The following is a 15,497-nucleotide window of genomic DNA, read 5'->3' on the forward strand; positions in this document are numbered from 1 at the left end:
AACAGGATGGGAAAGAGGAGATGGAGGAGATGAAATTATCAAATAGGGGGCCTGTCTGGATTAAAGCTTGTGTGTGTGTGTGTGTGTGTGTGTGTGTGTGTGTGTGTGTGTGTGTGTGTGTGTGTGTGTGTGTGTGTGTGTGTGTGTGTGTGTGTGTGTGTGTGTGTGTGTGTGTGTGTGTGTGTGTGTGTGTGTCTGTATCTGCGGGTTACAAATATACATGAGCGGGACATTCCATGAAATGCTGCAGGTCCAGGGGTAATTCTGCCTTTCAACTGCCCCCCATTTATTTCATCTCTCCAGCGCTGTCATCTCCCCCCGGTTAGATGAAAAGCATTGTCGTGGAGAGAAATTGAAATGAAAATCCTTCTGGAATCAGCAGGGTGGGGGGTAGGGGAGGGGATGGGGTTGTATTATCTAGACTCAATGGCACTTCCCTGGGATAAGATCTAATTCTGGGGAGAAACTTTCTCTGTGTGGCCCCCCCTGCTGTCAGCAGCTTTGTCCCAGGATCACAAGTTGTTCTGGGTGACCGGCGTCGGGACACGGCCAGAGGAATGCACTCAGCTCCTTGCTGACATTTAGATCTCTTTATTTTCTCTTTCATTCAGACTAGAGCTAGCTGGGGGAGGATGGGGGACAATTGGGGGAGGAAGGGAATCCATGGGTGATGGAGGGGGTAAGTCAGATCGGCAGGACAACACTCTAAGTAATGGACCTCAAATCAGAGGACGTGTAACGGCTGTGAAGGAGCTTGGTAGAATGTGTGTTTTCAAAAGATTATGACCTCTGATTTATCGTCAATTACATTTCAGAAGTTACAAAAAGGACATCTAACATTTAATATCATTCAGAGAGGCAAGGAAAAATAAAGTTCTTGAGTTATTAGAATGGAAAAAGACAGCGGGGTGTCATCCGTGTAAAGTGATTCGGCAGTTTAGAAACACTGACCTAAGTGTGTGTGTGTGTGTGTGTGTGTGTGTGTGTGTTTGTGTGTGTAAGTGTGGTGGTGCTTGAGAAAATAACGAAGGGAGAAAATGTTCTGTTCAGCTGTGAGTCACACACACACACACACAAACACACTCACACACACACACACACACACACACACACACACACACACACACACACACACACACACACACACACACACACACACACACACACACACACACACACACACACACACATGCCATGCCTTCAAAACACCACGACTCTGGCTGATTGCCTTTACACAGACATGGAGTCGATGTTGTTACTCCTCTGCTGACTCAGAGGCAGAACAATAACCTTCTGTCCACGTCACTTTTATGCAAAGAAATTACATGTAAAGAAACAAAGTGACCTGAAACAGTCACACAATTAATGGATGACAAACATAAAATACCATGAGCATCGCTTTACTCGTCACAAGATCACATTCTACCTCTGAAAATGAATATCCCTTGAAATCTATGGGACAAGTCTGCACACAACAGTGAAAGGTGATGCTGAGTTTCATTATAGGAAATCTAAAATTCATTGTCTTTGGTCGTGTTTCTGACTCACAACTACATAAAGTATTTACCTTCGCTGAATCTTTATCAAATTAGTCCTCTAATTGTAATAGTGAATCAGTTTAGTGGTATGGTAATAACATTTTTTGACTTTACTCTGCCCTTAACTGTGAAGCAGCATCACCACCGGCTTCATTTCATCCTATAAATTAATAGAACTCAGTCCCACTTCTTATTGAATCAACCGGTGGTTGTGGAACAAACCTATTGTTCTGTGAGCAGAACAATAGATCTCTGCAAATAAGTCAGCTCTGAGTCAAGAGAGCATTCTCACCCAAACACACATTTTCTTTCCCCTCACAGCAAATGTGTTGCTCCGTGTCACATAATTAATGGCCAGACATATGTTTTGTTTGCTTGAGTGGGAAGCATAGCATTCATTAGTCTTTGGCAAGGCGAGGCAGAGTCCCCAAAGTACACTCGTGATTCACGAGGTTGTTGTGGTGAGTAAATATGATCTTTTTGAGTGTACATATATTAATATGTATGTAGGATTGAAAGTGATGCTGGCTGAATACAGTGGTAAAATTCAGATACAGATTAAAATTCATGGAGCTGATGTCATCATCCATCTGCAGGCAGCAGAGACGCCAGGTCTGAAAACTGGGGGCAAAGAAGATCATTACAGTAAATCCACTCATAGGAACAGTGTGGGGGCACATTTAGGGAGAGGCCATCATATCTGTCAGTTTTCATTATGCATTTAATTCAATGGGAAGAGTCAATCCATACTGTACCAGTCCATTACAGTTATATTGTAATTGTAGGCAAATAGTTTTCTGTCCACCTTTAGTTATGGTTCATCAACAGTGACTGTAAGAAGACTGTCCAGTGTGGAGACGTTCATTCGCTGGAGCTCATCAATAATAATGTGATTCAGCAGAAGTAGAGATATAAAAATCAAAGGGGGTGGGGGGTGGGGTGCCACCCCCCGTCCCACCAACAAACTCACACCCTGCATATTAGTAAAAACCTATGGGGAGCATCTACATGAGACGTGAAATGAAAGTTCTCTAAAACCAGCTGTTATTGGCTGATTCAGGGTCCCATCATCTTTTATTTATTTATTTAATTTGTGTTTATTTAATTTTTATTTACTTATTTATTTATTTTAGAGAGGGAAAATGGAGACTCCCATCTTGATCTGGCCTACATTATTAATCTAACCTGTTACTGAGAACCGACACTCATCTTTCTATTGGGAAAGGCTAATTAAATATTAAGGGTAAAATAAAGTAGGAATATTAATTAATTTGAGTTTTAAAATTTTAGAAGGTTGATTTTGCACTTGTTGCTTTTGATGTAGTATCCATGGACAGCCCATAACAAAACATTTATGTAGATCTATAATAGATGAGGCTTCAACAAAATCTTGTCTTTACTGACGTAATTTATGACTGATTAAAACAAATTACAGTGAACTTTCATTCATATCCAACAGAACTGCATAGAAAGCTGCTGTCTATACCAAATGTGGTGCTGTCACTCAGTTTGTGGATTTATTAGTGTTACTGCTATTGTTGTTATTGACACTGACAAACTGTTATCGACAGTTTTGTTATTGTACGTGAACTAATGTTCTTTTTTTACATGTACACCATGTTTACATATGTTTCAGTTACAAACCAGTTTTGTTAACACAAATTTCCCCACTGTGGGACAATAAAGGTCTTTTATTATTATTATTATCATTATTATTATTATTATTAAAAGAATTCTTCATAAGGGGCATTTGTCATGTTAATTTAAACAAATAAGTTAGGAAAACTTTCCAAGGTAACTAGGTTACATTTTGGAAAATTAATACAACGTGTTATTTTAGAAGAGACGAAGAAATATTATTTATTAAAAAGAGAAGTTTATTAGTCCCCTTGGGGAAATTATTTAGTTGAGCTAACCAAAAAGTTTGGTCAATATACGATACAATTTAAGTTGACTCGAGACAAGGAAGTTAGTTGATACGAAGTTTAATTTTAAGTTGCATACATTAAATAGGAATAATTAAGTACGAATAATGAGGCCTTGGTTGATGGAACAAGACATAATTGTCCTGTGAATTATCCATCAAGTTGACACAACGTATTGCCTTGTTGAGCTAACTAATTTCAAAACTTTCAAGTAACTCAACATTCCAAGGCAACCAGGTTATCAGTTTATTCAAATTGAATCAGTTTTTTACAGTGCATGAAATGCCATGAAATATAATACGTAAAATATATGCATTATATAATCTTACATGTAAACATTCAAAAACGAATTAAAGAAACAAATTAATCAAAAATATGTCCCGTCTGATGTTGACAGATTAGAAAAATAAGCAATTCCATGAATATGAGATGAAGGTGACAGATATAAAATAAGGTTAACTCTCTGGCTGCCATATAGATGATTACGATCATCTGGTTTACTATGGATGGATGTATGGAAGATGAGAGATGAGATGAAATTAAGACAGTGACATGATAAAAAAGAGATGAGGATACGGATGGAGATATAAGGAGGTGATATAAAGATGATATAACATTGAATGAAGATGAGGGCTGGATAAGATCAGATAGGATCAGGGTTAAGTTAAGTCACATCCACAGATGTAATCTACAATTTTGTTGGTACTGACTTGAACTTTCCGACCTTATCATAACCCCCCCACCCCACCCCACCCCCAGGATGCTTCTCGAGCAGCTCCTCTGCTCCCCACATGTGACTCTTTATTGTGAGCATCTGAAGGTCTCTGCTTTCATGACTCTGGAACAGAGGGGTGTTTCTTTGGGGGCAGAAGCAGCGGATCTCCTTACCCCGTACAGCCCGGCTTTGTTATCGGATCTCTGGGTCTGAAGGACGCCCTGCATCATCTGACCCCCCTTAATGCATCCAAGATGTCCAATCAGGACCATGTTTGGTCCTCACTGCCGCCCCGCCAGGCCTCCTTCCTGCCAGACCCACGAGACCCCTCTGATGGCCTCGGGAACAGATCCCTGTTCACATGAGACCCCTGTCCCAGGAGAAGACTGCCCCCCCCCCCACACACACACATCAAACTTGTTAAATATTCCATCTGAGTGGAAACACTACTGACGCTGATGTCTCACCTGATCCTGGACCAGCACACCATGGAAGCTGATACCTGCGGGTCTGTTCACCGGGGGGGGGGGGGTTCCTGGAGGTTCAGTTTGGAAAAAATACACCAGGTGGATCTACAAGAATGTAATCTGCTCATTGTTAAAAATGATTTTCATGCATGGACTTACCTTAAATACCATTTATTTCTCACATTGTTTATGCATTGTGCTGTATTTTGCTAAATGTTACTGTTTAACTCTCCAAAAACTAAGTCTAATCTGATTGAAACCACATCATCACATCATGAAAAGGGAGGAGCTCCTCACAGCTGTGAGACTACTTTATTGATCCCCCATAGGGGAAATTATTTTTCCACTCTAGGTATTAAGTTAAAGCAATTTAGACCAATCAACTCTGTTCTCATTAACTGAGAAAGTACAAAGGTTTATTTATTTCCATTTAATTAAAATGGAATTTTCTTGCTTTTATTTCACTGCTTAAGGCAGGTGTGTCCAAACTTTTTCAGCTCAGGGACCCATTTAAAAAAGTACATGAATGGCTGAGCCGCTGTTAGAGTTTGCTATAAACAAATCAGTCAGATGTTCCCAAATTATACCTGGAATATTCTTAAATACAAAGGAAATCATACATCAGAACTTTAATTCATGGATTTTCATTTATTCTTAATTTATTTTTTCATAAAGTGTTAATTAATTTCCCTTTGGGGATCACACCAGTATACAAAATAAAAATAAATAAATAAATAAATAAATAAAAAAGCACATTCTCAAAACAGCAGCCTGTGATTGGGTTACAGACCTTATAAAGGGGGAATAAAAGGGGGGGGTTATATTCAAGTTATACAAATAAGTTACCGTAATTGTTAACACATCCACTAACATTTGTTCGAACAAGTGAAAAGTGAAATTGACCTCAGACAATATAGAGAAGTGTGCAAGATGTAGCATCTGTGCTGCCAAAGAATATGGCCGTAATGCATCTACAATCACCAGGTTATTAAAACAAAAGGAAGTTTAAGGAGTTTAAGGCATCGCGTGGGTGGTTGGAGAAGTTCAGAAGGAGGACTGGAATTCACTCTGTTGTTCATGGGGGCGCAAGAGGTCATGAACCAAAGAGGGCAAAAAACAATGGGGGCAGCAGTTAAAAGGTAAATGACCATCATTTTATTCTTTACTCTATTCTTTGTTTTTTACATTATGCACAACTCATATTTATTGTGTAATAATCTAATCGTAACATGTATTTGTTACATGTTTTTTGTTGCATCCATTTTTATGCGTTATAAAACATTTATGTCTGAATTTTGAATGAGCAACTTATAAAGGGCACAGCGCCTTGCTCAAGGGCGCCTTGGCAGTGCTCCGGAGGTGAGCTGACACCTCCCACTGTCAGCTCACCCTCTGGGTATTTTTGGGCGGGAGCGGGAATCAAACCACCGACCTTATGATCATTGGACGACCCGCTCTACCGCTGAGACACTGCCACCCCCCGAGGAACATAATCATACAGCAGAATAAAAACGCACCTGTTCTCCTTCACCAGGTTGTGTTTATCAGGTCAAAGTTCATTTTGTGAAAACGATGCAATCAGCAGACTTTGTTACTTGACAGTTTAAGCTATTTTTTAGGAATACAGATAGTCCTCAACCTATGAACACAACTGGCTCCTAGAGGTTGTTTGTAAGCTGAACTGTTCATAAATTGTTATTTATTTAAATTCCAAATTCCAATCTATTACCACCATTTCAGGTCATTTAAATGTCATTACTGCTCTAAATACTAAAGTACTATTCTCTAAAACCTGGGGTGTCAAGCTCATTTTCACCAAGGGCCACACCAACATGTCTGTCCTCAAAGGGCCAGATGTAAGTAGTAAATGTAACGAAATGTAACTCAGTGCAATGTTAAATAAAAGTAACAATTCCTTAATGTTAAATAATTGAATTTATTATGAGTTACTTTTATATAGAACATTTTTGTCATCGTTAAAGTAGACATAATTACTGCATTGTGGGAAATGTAGTTATGGTCAAAGCACACTGTTGACCTATTTATTTTTAGACACATAAATGATGTGGAGGGCCTCGGAGTACTCCTCTTGAGTCTGACACATGTGCTTAAGACTGACCAGAAACAATTACAGGACATTAAAAACAACACATAATAATCCAGTAATAATACAGTAATCCCTCGCGGTTAATCTGTTCCAGGACCCACCCGTGAAAAATGGAATTCCGCAATATAGCGACTAACGATTTATTTTATTATTTACAGTAATTTAAACATTCCGTGAGTCTCGGAACGTAGCACACTTCCAGATGCTGTCAGCCAATAACATAAGCGTACGGTGTCACGTGACTACCTGCTAAAAGTTCGCAATGTAGTGAAGCCGTGCATCTTGAAGCGTGAAAAAGCGAGGGATTACTATACTGTAGTACCGTAATGTAACTTTGACGTCTCTACCTCTGCTGAATGAATTTTCTCCTGGGGGGTGTAGAGGCTAAACCCAGATTTAATCCACTGAGGTGTTCCACCACACTGACCTGAATGATGCGATGATGTCACTTCCTGCTCATCAAAAGTCAGACACGCCCCTTCATGTTTGATTAGTCTGCTTGATTTCATTAAGTTTCTCAGTTAATCCACCAATAGTTAACATCAACTAGCAAAACATTCAGAGTTCAGAGGTTAATGATTCTGGGTAGAAACCAAACCCTCTTGGTTCCTACATCATTTACACTCAACAAAAATATAAATTTAACACTTTTGTTTTTGCTCCCATTTTTCATGAGATGGACTTAAAGATCTATAATTCATTCCAGATACACAATATTACCATTTCTCTCAAACATTGTTCACAAATCTGTCTAAATGTGTGATAGTGAGCACTTCTGCTTTGCTGAGATAATCCATCTCACCTCACAGGTGTGCCACATCAAGATGCTGATCTGGTATCATGATTAGTGCACAGGTGTACCTTATACTGCCCACAATAAAAGGCCACTCTGAAATGTGCAGTTTTGTCTCACAGCAAAATGCCACAGATGCCACAAGCATTGAGGGAGCGTGCAATTGGCTTGCTGACAGCAGGAATGTCAACCAGATCTGTTGCTCGTGCATTGAATGTTCATTTCTCCACCATAAGCCATCTCCAAAGGCGTTTCAGAGAATGTGACAGTACATCCAACCAGCCTCACAACCGCAGACCATGTGTAGCCACACCAGCCCAGGACCTCCACATTCGATGGCGTCTGGCACATTGGAGAGGTGTTCTCTTCACGAATTAATCTCGGTTTACATTGTTCAGGGCAGATGGCAGACAGGGTGTGTGGTGTCGTGTGGGTGAGCGCTTTGCTGATATCAATGTTGTGGATCGAGTGGCCCATGGTGGGGGACTTGGAACGGATTAGGGCATTTGCATGGAAAATGCGTCTCTATTTACGAAATTTCTACCAGAACCAATTAATTTTGTAAGTAGAGGTACCAGTGTATTATGTTAGTGCGAAAAAAATACTGCTGTTGAGTTTGAAGCTACCTGTGATTTCTTTAGTTTGCTCGCTCGGTACCAGTGTAGGTCCGTAGGTCTGACATTTTGATTGATTGATTGGTTGATTGAGTCTTCAGTTAACATGGGTGGCTCCACTAGTAGTGAAACAAAGAATTACAACTTAGTCAAGAGAACGTTTAATGCGCGGGCCATATTCCCCTTAATTTCTTTTATAATTTATTGTTGGGTGATTAAAATGGACAGCTGGCCCATGAACTGTAGTTTGGACACCTCTGGCTTAAGTGGTGTCACAGATGTGACAGCAGTGATGGGGTTATGGTATGGGCAGTGATGGGGTTATGGTATGGGCAGGCATCTGTTATAGACGAAGAACACAGGTGCATTTTATTGATGGCATTTTGAATGCACAGAGATACCATGATGAGATCCTGAGGCCCATTGTTGTGCCATACATCAATGAACATAGATAGATAGATATATACATACTTTATTAGTCCCGGAGGAAATTGTGCATATCCACTGCTCAGGCATTACATTACGAATAAATACTGGATTAAACACCAGGAGAAAAAGAAACACTGACATCACAGGACATACCACAAGACATACACTACACTAACAGACACATGCAGCACTAACAGGACTTATATACTAAACTATAACTAAAATATAAACAGTATAAAATTAAAATATAAAGAGTATAGAATTGAAATATAAACAGTATAAAATTTTTGGCCGTTCCAAATTGCCCGTAGGAATGAGTGTGTGTGTGCATAGTTGTAGTCTTTGTGTGTGGCTCCACAGTGCACTGGCGTCGTGCCCGGAGTGTCCCCCACCTCACGCCCTATGCTGCCGAGATAGGCTCCGGCTCCCAGTGACCCGCTGCGGCGGATATAGCGGTGGTAATCTGAAGATGACTGACCATTCAACCGTGTGCTGACCTCACCACCTCCCCCCCGCTCCTCCTGAGAGAGTCATTGTACCCCTTGATGGCACGGGGCACGAAGGAGGACCTCAGCCTCTCTGCGGAGGTGCTGTGTGACAGCAGTCTGTCGCTGAAGGTGCTTCTCTGCTGGGAGAAGGTGGTGTGTAGGGGGTGGCTGGTGTTGTTCATGATGGCCTTAATTTTAGACATGGTCCTGCTCTCCAGAAGCGTATCTACAGAGTCCAGCCTCAGACCAACCATTGAGCCCGCTCTGCGGATGAGTCTGTTTAGACGGTCCATATCTCTTTTCCTGGCCCCCCCACCCCAACACACAATGGCGTATGACAGCCCAGTGGAGACTACGGACTGATAGAACATGAGGAGGAGCTTAGGACAGATGTTGAAGGAGGCCAGCCTCCTCAGGAAGTACATCCTGCTCTGCCCCTTCTTGTACACACAGTTTGAGTTGAGTGACCAGTCCAGTCTGCTATCTAGCTGCAGTCCCAAGTACTTATAGTTTTCTACCACCTCCACCTCACTGCCCTCGATGATCACTGGCTGTGGAGAGGGAGGTGCCCGCCGGAAATCCAGCACCATCTCCTTGGTCTTGGGGACGTTGAGCTGGAGCTTGTTCTGTTGGCACCACTCCACAAAGTCAGCCACCAATGCCCTGTACGCCCCATCATCCTCCTCCCGGATACATGCCACTATCGCAGTGTCATCGGAATACTTCTGTATGTGGCATGTATCCGAGTTGTGCTTGAAGTCCGATGTGTAGAGGGTGAAGAGAATGGGGGAGAACACGGTCTACTGTGGCGCCCCCGTGCTGCTGGTCACCATAGAAGAAAAACAGTCCCCCATACAGACGTACTGGGGTCTGTCCGTTAGGTAGTCCGTGATCCAGCTCACGAGGTAGGGGTCCACAGCCATGGAGATCAGTTTGTCCTGCAGGAGCCGGGGCTGGATGATGTTGAAGGCACTTGAAAAGTCAAGGAAGAGCACCCTGACGGCACAGCCCCCGGCGTCCAGGTAGGAGAGCACACAGTGGAGGAGGTACAAGACAGTGTCGTCAACCCCAACCTTGGCCTGATAGACGAACTGGAGAAGGTCCTTAGCACCCTGCACCTGTGGACGCGTGAGCTCCAGGACCAGTCGCTCTAGGGTCTTCATTACGTGGGAGGTAAGTGGTCGCTGGTCGTTGAGCTCAGTAGGGCATCTTTTCTTGGGTACAGGGACAATGCAGGAGGTCTTCCACAGCGACGGGACCCTCCCCAGCCGCAGACTGAGGTTAAACAATCGCTGCAGGGGGTCCCCCAGTTCTGAAGCACAGGCTCGGAGGAGTCTAGGGGAGACCTTATCTGGTCCAGCCGCCTTATTTGGACGGAGCCTCCTCGGCGTTGTCGTCACCAGGTCTGCAGTGATGATGGTCTCAGTTATGGTGGGAGCAGGAGGTTGTGGCGAGGTTGGAAGTACAGTGGTTGAGGTGGGGCCGTAAAGCTTCACAGTTCTTGGAGTAGGCTCAGAAGAAGTGGCAGGGGTGGAAGGAGCAGACACACAGGAGGAGGGAGCATCAGTGGAGCAGTATGCTGGGCTTGGAGAGGCCTGGGACGAGGAGCCGGGAGTGGTGGGGGAGCTGAGCCGATTGAAAAAGCTGTCTAGTTCATTCGCTCGTTCAATATTCCCCTCCACAGTGCTGCGCCCTTTCCCATGTCCGGTGATGGTTCTCATCCCATTCCAGACCTCTCGCATCTGGTTGCACCCCAGCTGCTTCTCCAGCTTCCTCCCATACACCTCCTTGGCCTCCCTCAGGCAGAGTCTCACTTCCTGCTGGGCCTTCCTCATCTCCTCCTCGTTCTTGCTCCTGAACGCCCGCTTCTTCCTGTTCAGGACAGCCTTGACTTCCTTGGTTACCCAGGGTTTGTTGTTGGGGTAACACCTGATTGTCCTGACAGGGGCCACGGTGTCCACACAGAAGTTCATGTAATCTGTAAAACACTGAGCTGCCCCCTCAATGTCCTCCCCATGTGAGCCCACGATGACATCCCAGTCGGTGGTCTGAAAGAAGTCCCTCAGCATCTCCTCTACTTCCGGGGACCACCGCCTGACCTGTCGTGTTGTTGCTGGCAGCCGTTTCACCAGCGGGATGTAGGTGGGCTGTAGGTGCACTAGGTTATGGTCTGATTTACCTAGTGGAGGGAGGGGGGTGGCGGTGTATGCCTCCTTAGCATTAGTGTAGAACAGATCGATGGTTCTGTTCTTCCGTGTGGGGCAGTCTACACACTGGACCATTGTGGGGAGAGATGAGTCCAAGGTGACGTGATTAAAGTCACCGGTAATAACGACGAGTGCCTCCGGGTGTCGGGTCCGAAGAGCAGAGGTGGTCCCACAGATGGTTTCTCGTGCAGTCTCAGGGTCCGCCCGTGGAGGGATGTAGACGGCGAGGACAATAATGTGTGAAAATTCACGCGCCAGGTAGTAGGGTCTGATGCTAACAGCTATTAGCTCCAGATCGCGGTTACACAGTGTTGATTTCACCGTCACATGTCCTGGATGGCACCATCTATCGTTGGTATAGATGATTAATCCACCTCCTTTCTTCTTACCGGTGGTGTTCGTGTCACGGTCCGCTCGTACGGAGGAGAAGCCGGTTAGTCCGACGTTAGCGTCTGGCACGTCAAGTTCACGTTCCCCATGATGGAGGGGACGGAGGGCTTGACTCTCCTCCAGTTAGCGGCTCTAGCCATTAATCTAGCCCTTTCAACGCGACCCGCTCGGCATCCGCGATATCTCCGTCGGAGCTCCGCGGGGATGAGATAGCGTGTTGCTGGGTCTCCTTTGACCCTCATGGACATCAACTCCTCCCTGGAGTACACCAGCATATTACTATACATTATCTAAATTTATGTTAGCCATTGAAGAGGAGTGGACCAACATTCCACAGGCCACAACTGACAATCTGATAAACTCTATGCGAAGAAGATGTGTTACACTGCATGAGGCAAATGGTGGTCACACCAGATACTGACTGGTTCTGAGTCCCCAGACCCCCAATAAAGCAAAAAAACCCCCCAAAAAAACCCCTGCATATTTCAGAGTGGCCTTTTATTGTGGGCAGTATAAGGTACACCTGTGCACTAATCATGATACCAGATCAGCATCTTGATGTGGCACACCTGTGAGGTGGAATGGATTATCTCAGCAAAGCAGAAGTGCTCACTATCACACATTTAGACAGATTTGTGAACAATGTTTGAGAGAAATGGTAATATTGTGTATCTGGAATGAATTATAGATCTTTAAGTCCATCTCATGAAAAATGGGAGAAAAAACAAAAGTGTTAAGTTTATATTTTTGTTGAGTGTAAATGATGTAGGAACCAAGAGGGTTTGGTTTCTACCCAGAATCATTAACCTCTGAACTCTGAATGTTTTGCTAGTTGAAGTTAACTATTGGTGGATTAATTGAGAAACTTAATGAAATCAAACAGACTAAACAAACATGAAGGGGCGTGTCTGAGTTTTGATGAGCAGGAAGTGACATCATCGCATCATTCAGGTCAGTGTGGTGGAACACCTCAGTGGATTAAATCTGGGTTTAGTCTCTACACCCCCCAGGAGAAAATTCATTCAGCAGAGGTAGAGACGTCAAAGTTACATTACGGTACTACAGTACAGTAATCCCTCGCTTTTTCACGCTTCAAGATGCACGGCTTCACTACATTGCGAACTTCTGGCAGGTAGTCACGTGACACCGTATGCTCATGTTATTGGCTGACAGCATTTGGAAGTGCGCTACGTTCCGAGACTCACGGAACGTTTAAATTACTGTAAATAATAAAATAAATCATTAGTCGCTATATATTGCGGAATTCCATTTTTCACGGGTGGGTCCTGGAACAGATTAACCGCGAGGGATTACTGTATTATTACTGGATTATTATGTGTTGTTTTTAATGTCCTGTAATTGTTTCTGGTCAGTTTTAAGCACATGTGTCAGACTCAAGAGGAGTACTCCGAGGCCCTCCACATCATTTATGTGTCTAAAAATAAATAGGTCAACAGTGTGCTTTGACCATAACTACATTTCCCACAATGCAGTAATTATGTCTACTTTAACGATGACAAAAATGTTCTATATAAAAGTAACTCGTAATAAATTCAATTATTTAACATTAAGGAATTGTTACTTTTACTTAACATTGCACTGAGTTACTGAATATCTCCGCAAAGCAGAAGTGCTCACTATCACACATTTAGACAGATTTGTGAACGATGTTTGAGAGAAATGGTAATATTGTGTATCTGGAATGAATTATAGATCTTTAAGTCCATCTCATGAGAAATGGGAGCAAAAACAAGTGTTGCGTTTATATTTTTGTTGAGTGTAGTTCCTACAGGAGGACAACATTGGTTCCTACATCATTAAGTTCCTACAGGAGGACGACCCCGTCAGTTAATACATATATATATATATATATATATATATATATATATATATATATATATATATATATACACACACACACACACATATATATAAAGAACTAACAGCAGATGGTGAGAGAGTTTCCTTACAGGTACTCTATCGTCTACATTGCTGCTCTAACTTTCATCCTGACCTGAATTGTCTTCAGTCTCCGTGTTGGTTAACATCTCCATGAACAGAAATGCATTGTGGGTTCGTTTCCTGCTCAGAAGTTCACACAGAAAAGAAGGAGGAAACGCTGCCGATGACGCCAACAGGAAAGTAGAAAAGACCACAGGAAGTGACATCAGAGAAAACTGTTCATGTAGTCTGAGATTTGCTGAGTCATGTTGACATGACACATGAAATCTGAATCAATGGGGGGGTTAATGTTGGGTTGCAGCAGAAAGAGGAACTACAGTAGTCGGTTGTTTGTATCTACGAATGTTCATAAGTCAGATGTTCACATCTTGAGGACGACCTGTATATGATGAAAACATACTGTAAAAAATGAGCTATGGCTGTTTGTTTCTACAGCAATGAGAAGGTAGTTTTAAACTGTTGTTACGCTCCAGTGTGAGTGGTTTAAGTACTGACTTCATGCCAACTCTGAAACAAATAAACTCTGAAACAGCTGCAGTCAGTCTGAACATGAAACAAACAAGCAGACGATGTGAAAGGAAAACAAATGCATTTAATAGGTTTAAACAACTTCATATCATCAGGTTAATGAACATATTTTCCAAAGTTAATGAAAAAAAAAAAGATTTCTCAATAAAAAAACTACCTGAGTAAATTCAACCATCCTTACTCACCAGCGTCTAGCAGTATTCCTGAGGAACAAACACCTCCACTTCTGGAATATTCCTCACCAAGACTCAACCAAACTTCCTCCTCCAGACATACGTTTGATCCGTAGACCAAAAAGCTCCAGTTTGGTTTGGTTTCCCCACAGAAGGACATCCAGAACCTTCTAAGTCTGATCTAGATGGTTCTAAACTACTGAACTGAAACACTCTTCTGGATCTATCGGTGCAGCAGAGGTTCAGAAAAAGAGCTCATACATACTGTATAATTAATCCTCATCACAATAGAAGATTTTGTTTTCAAGAACGGAATCCAACAAAAAAGGAGATTTGTGCCAATGTGCACATACCAATCACAGGTCAACGTTAACAAATATGTTCTAATTGTTCTAATATCATTCCAACTATTGATGACCTTTTGCCATTAAACACAATGATTGTGCACCTTTTCAAGAGGTTATTTTGACCAAATCCAGACACTCTTTAAACGTCCCATGAGGAGAACATTCCTGGTGTTCTGGCTGTCAATGCAGACAATGCTGATGATGACGGATCACATGCTAACGCTCCACAAATGTCGTGACACGCTCCATCTCAGCGGGGTGTTTTTCTGCCTCACATACTCTTGGCACGCTCCCTCCCAACCCCCCCCCCCCCCATCAGTAGATTGAAGTGTGTGGGCTTGTTATACTTACAGCTTCATCACACAGTGTGATTACACCGTGGTCATCACGCAGTGGAGACTCAGACCAAACGCTCTGCCTTCACGCGCCCTGAGCTTCAGTTTGAAACAACAATAATGATATAATAAAATAATTCCTGATGGCAGTGGGATTGGTGCGTTCTCTCAGGAGAGGAGCTGTGATTTACAACACATCCATTCCTACTGTAGGGAAAACACACGCAGCATTCCTCCCAAATGTCTGCAATGTGTTTGCAGCTCTGAATAAAATATCAGTCCGCAAAAAAAACAGTTGTCTGCAGTGTGAATACAGAGCTGGAGATCCAATTCCAAATCAAAAAGATATTCTCTTTTCCCACAGTGGCTGTTATTTTTTTTCTGGAACTAATTTGAATATTATAGATGGAGCAGTCTGTCTTTCCAGTGCAGGAAGGGAATTTGCCAAGGAGAACAAAAACAGTACAGGTTAGGAGACG

General features: G+C 42.8%; 1 long non-coding RNA gene across 1 annotated transcript; it reads right to left on the reverse strand.

The window, feature by feature from the left end:
- Positions 1-4,255: 4,255 nt before the first annotated feature.
- On the reverse strand, positions 4,256-14,516 carry LOC137612985 (uncharacterized). Its single transcript, XR_011038899.1, has 3 exons — positions 14,349-14,516; positions 4,646-4,713; positions 4,256-4,564 (listed from the first exon to the last, which is right to left on the reverse strand). It is a non-coding gene; the product is annotated as an uncharacterized lncRNA (long non-coding RNA).
- Positions 14,517-15,497: the final 981 nt, after the last annotated feature.

This window comes from Antennarius striatus, chromosome 19, assembly GCF_040054535.1.
Source record: "Antennarius striatus isolate MH-2024 chromosome 19, ASM4005453v1, whole genome shotgun sequence".
NCBI lineage: Eukaryota > Metazoa > Chordata > Actinopteri > Lophiiformes > Antennariidae > Antennarius > Antennarius striatus.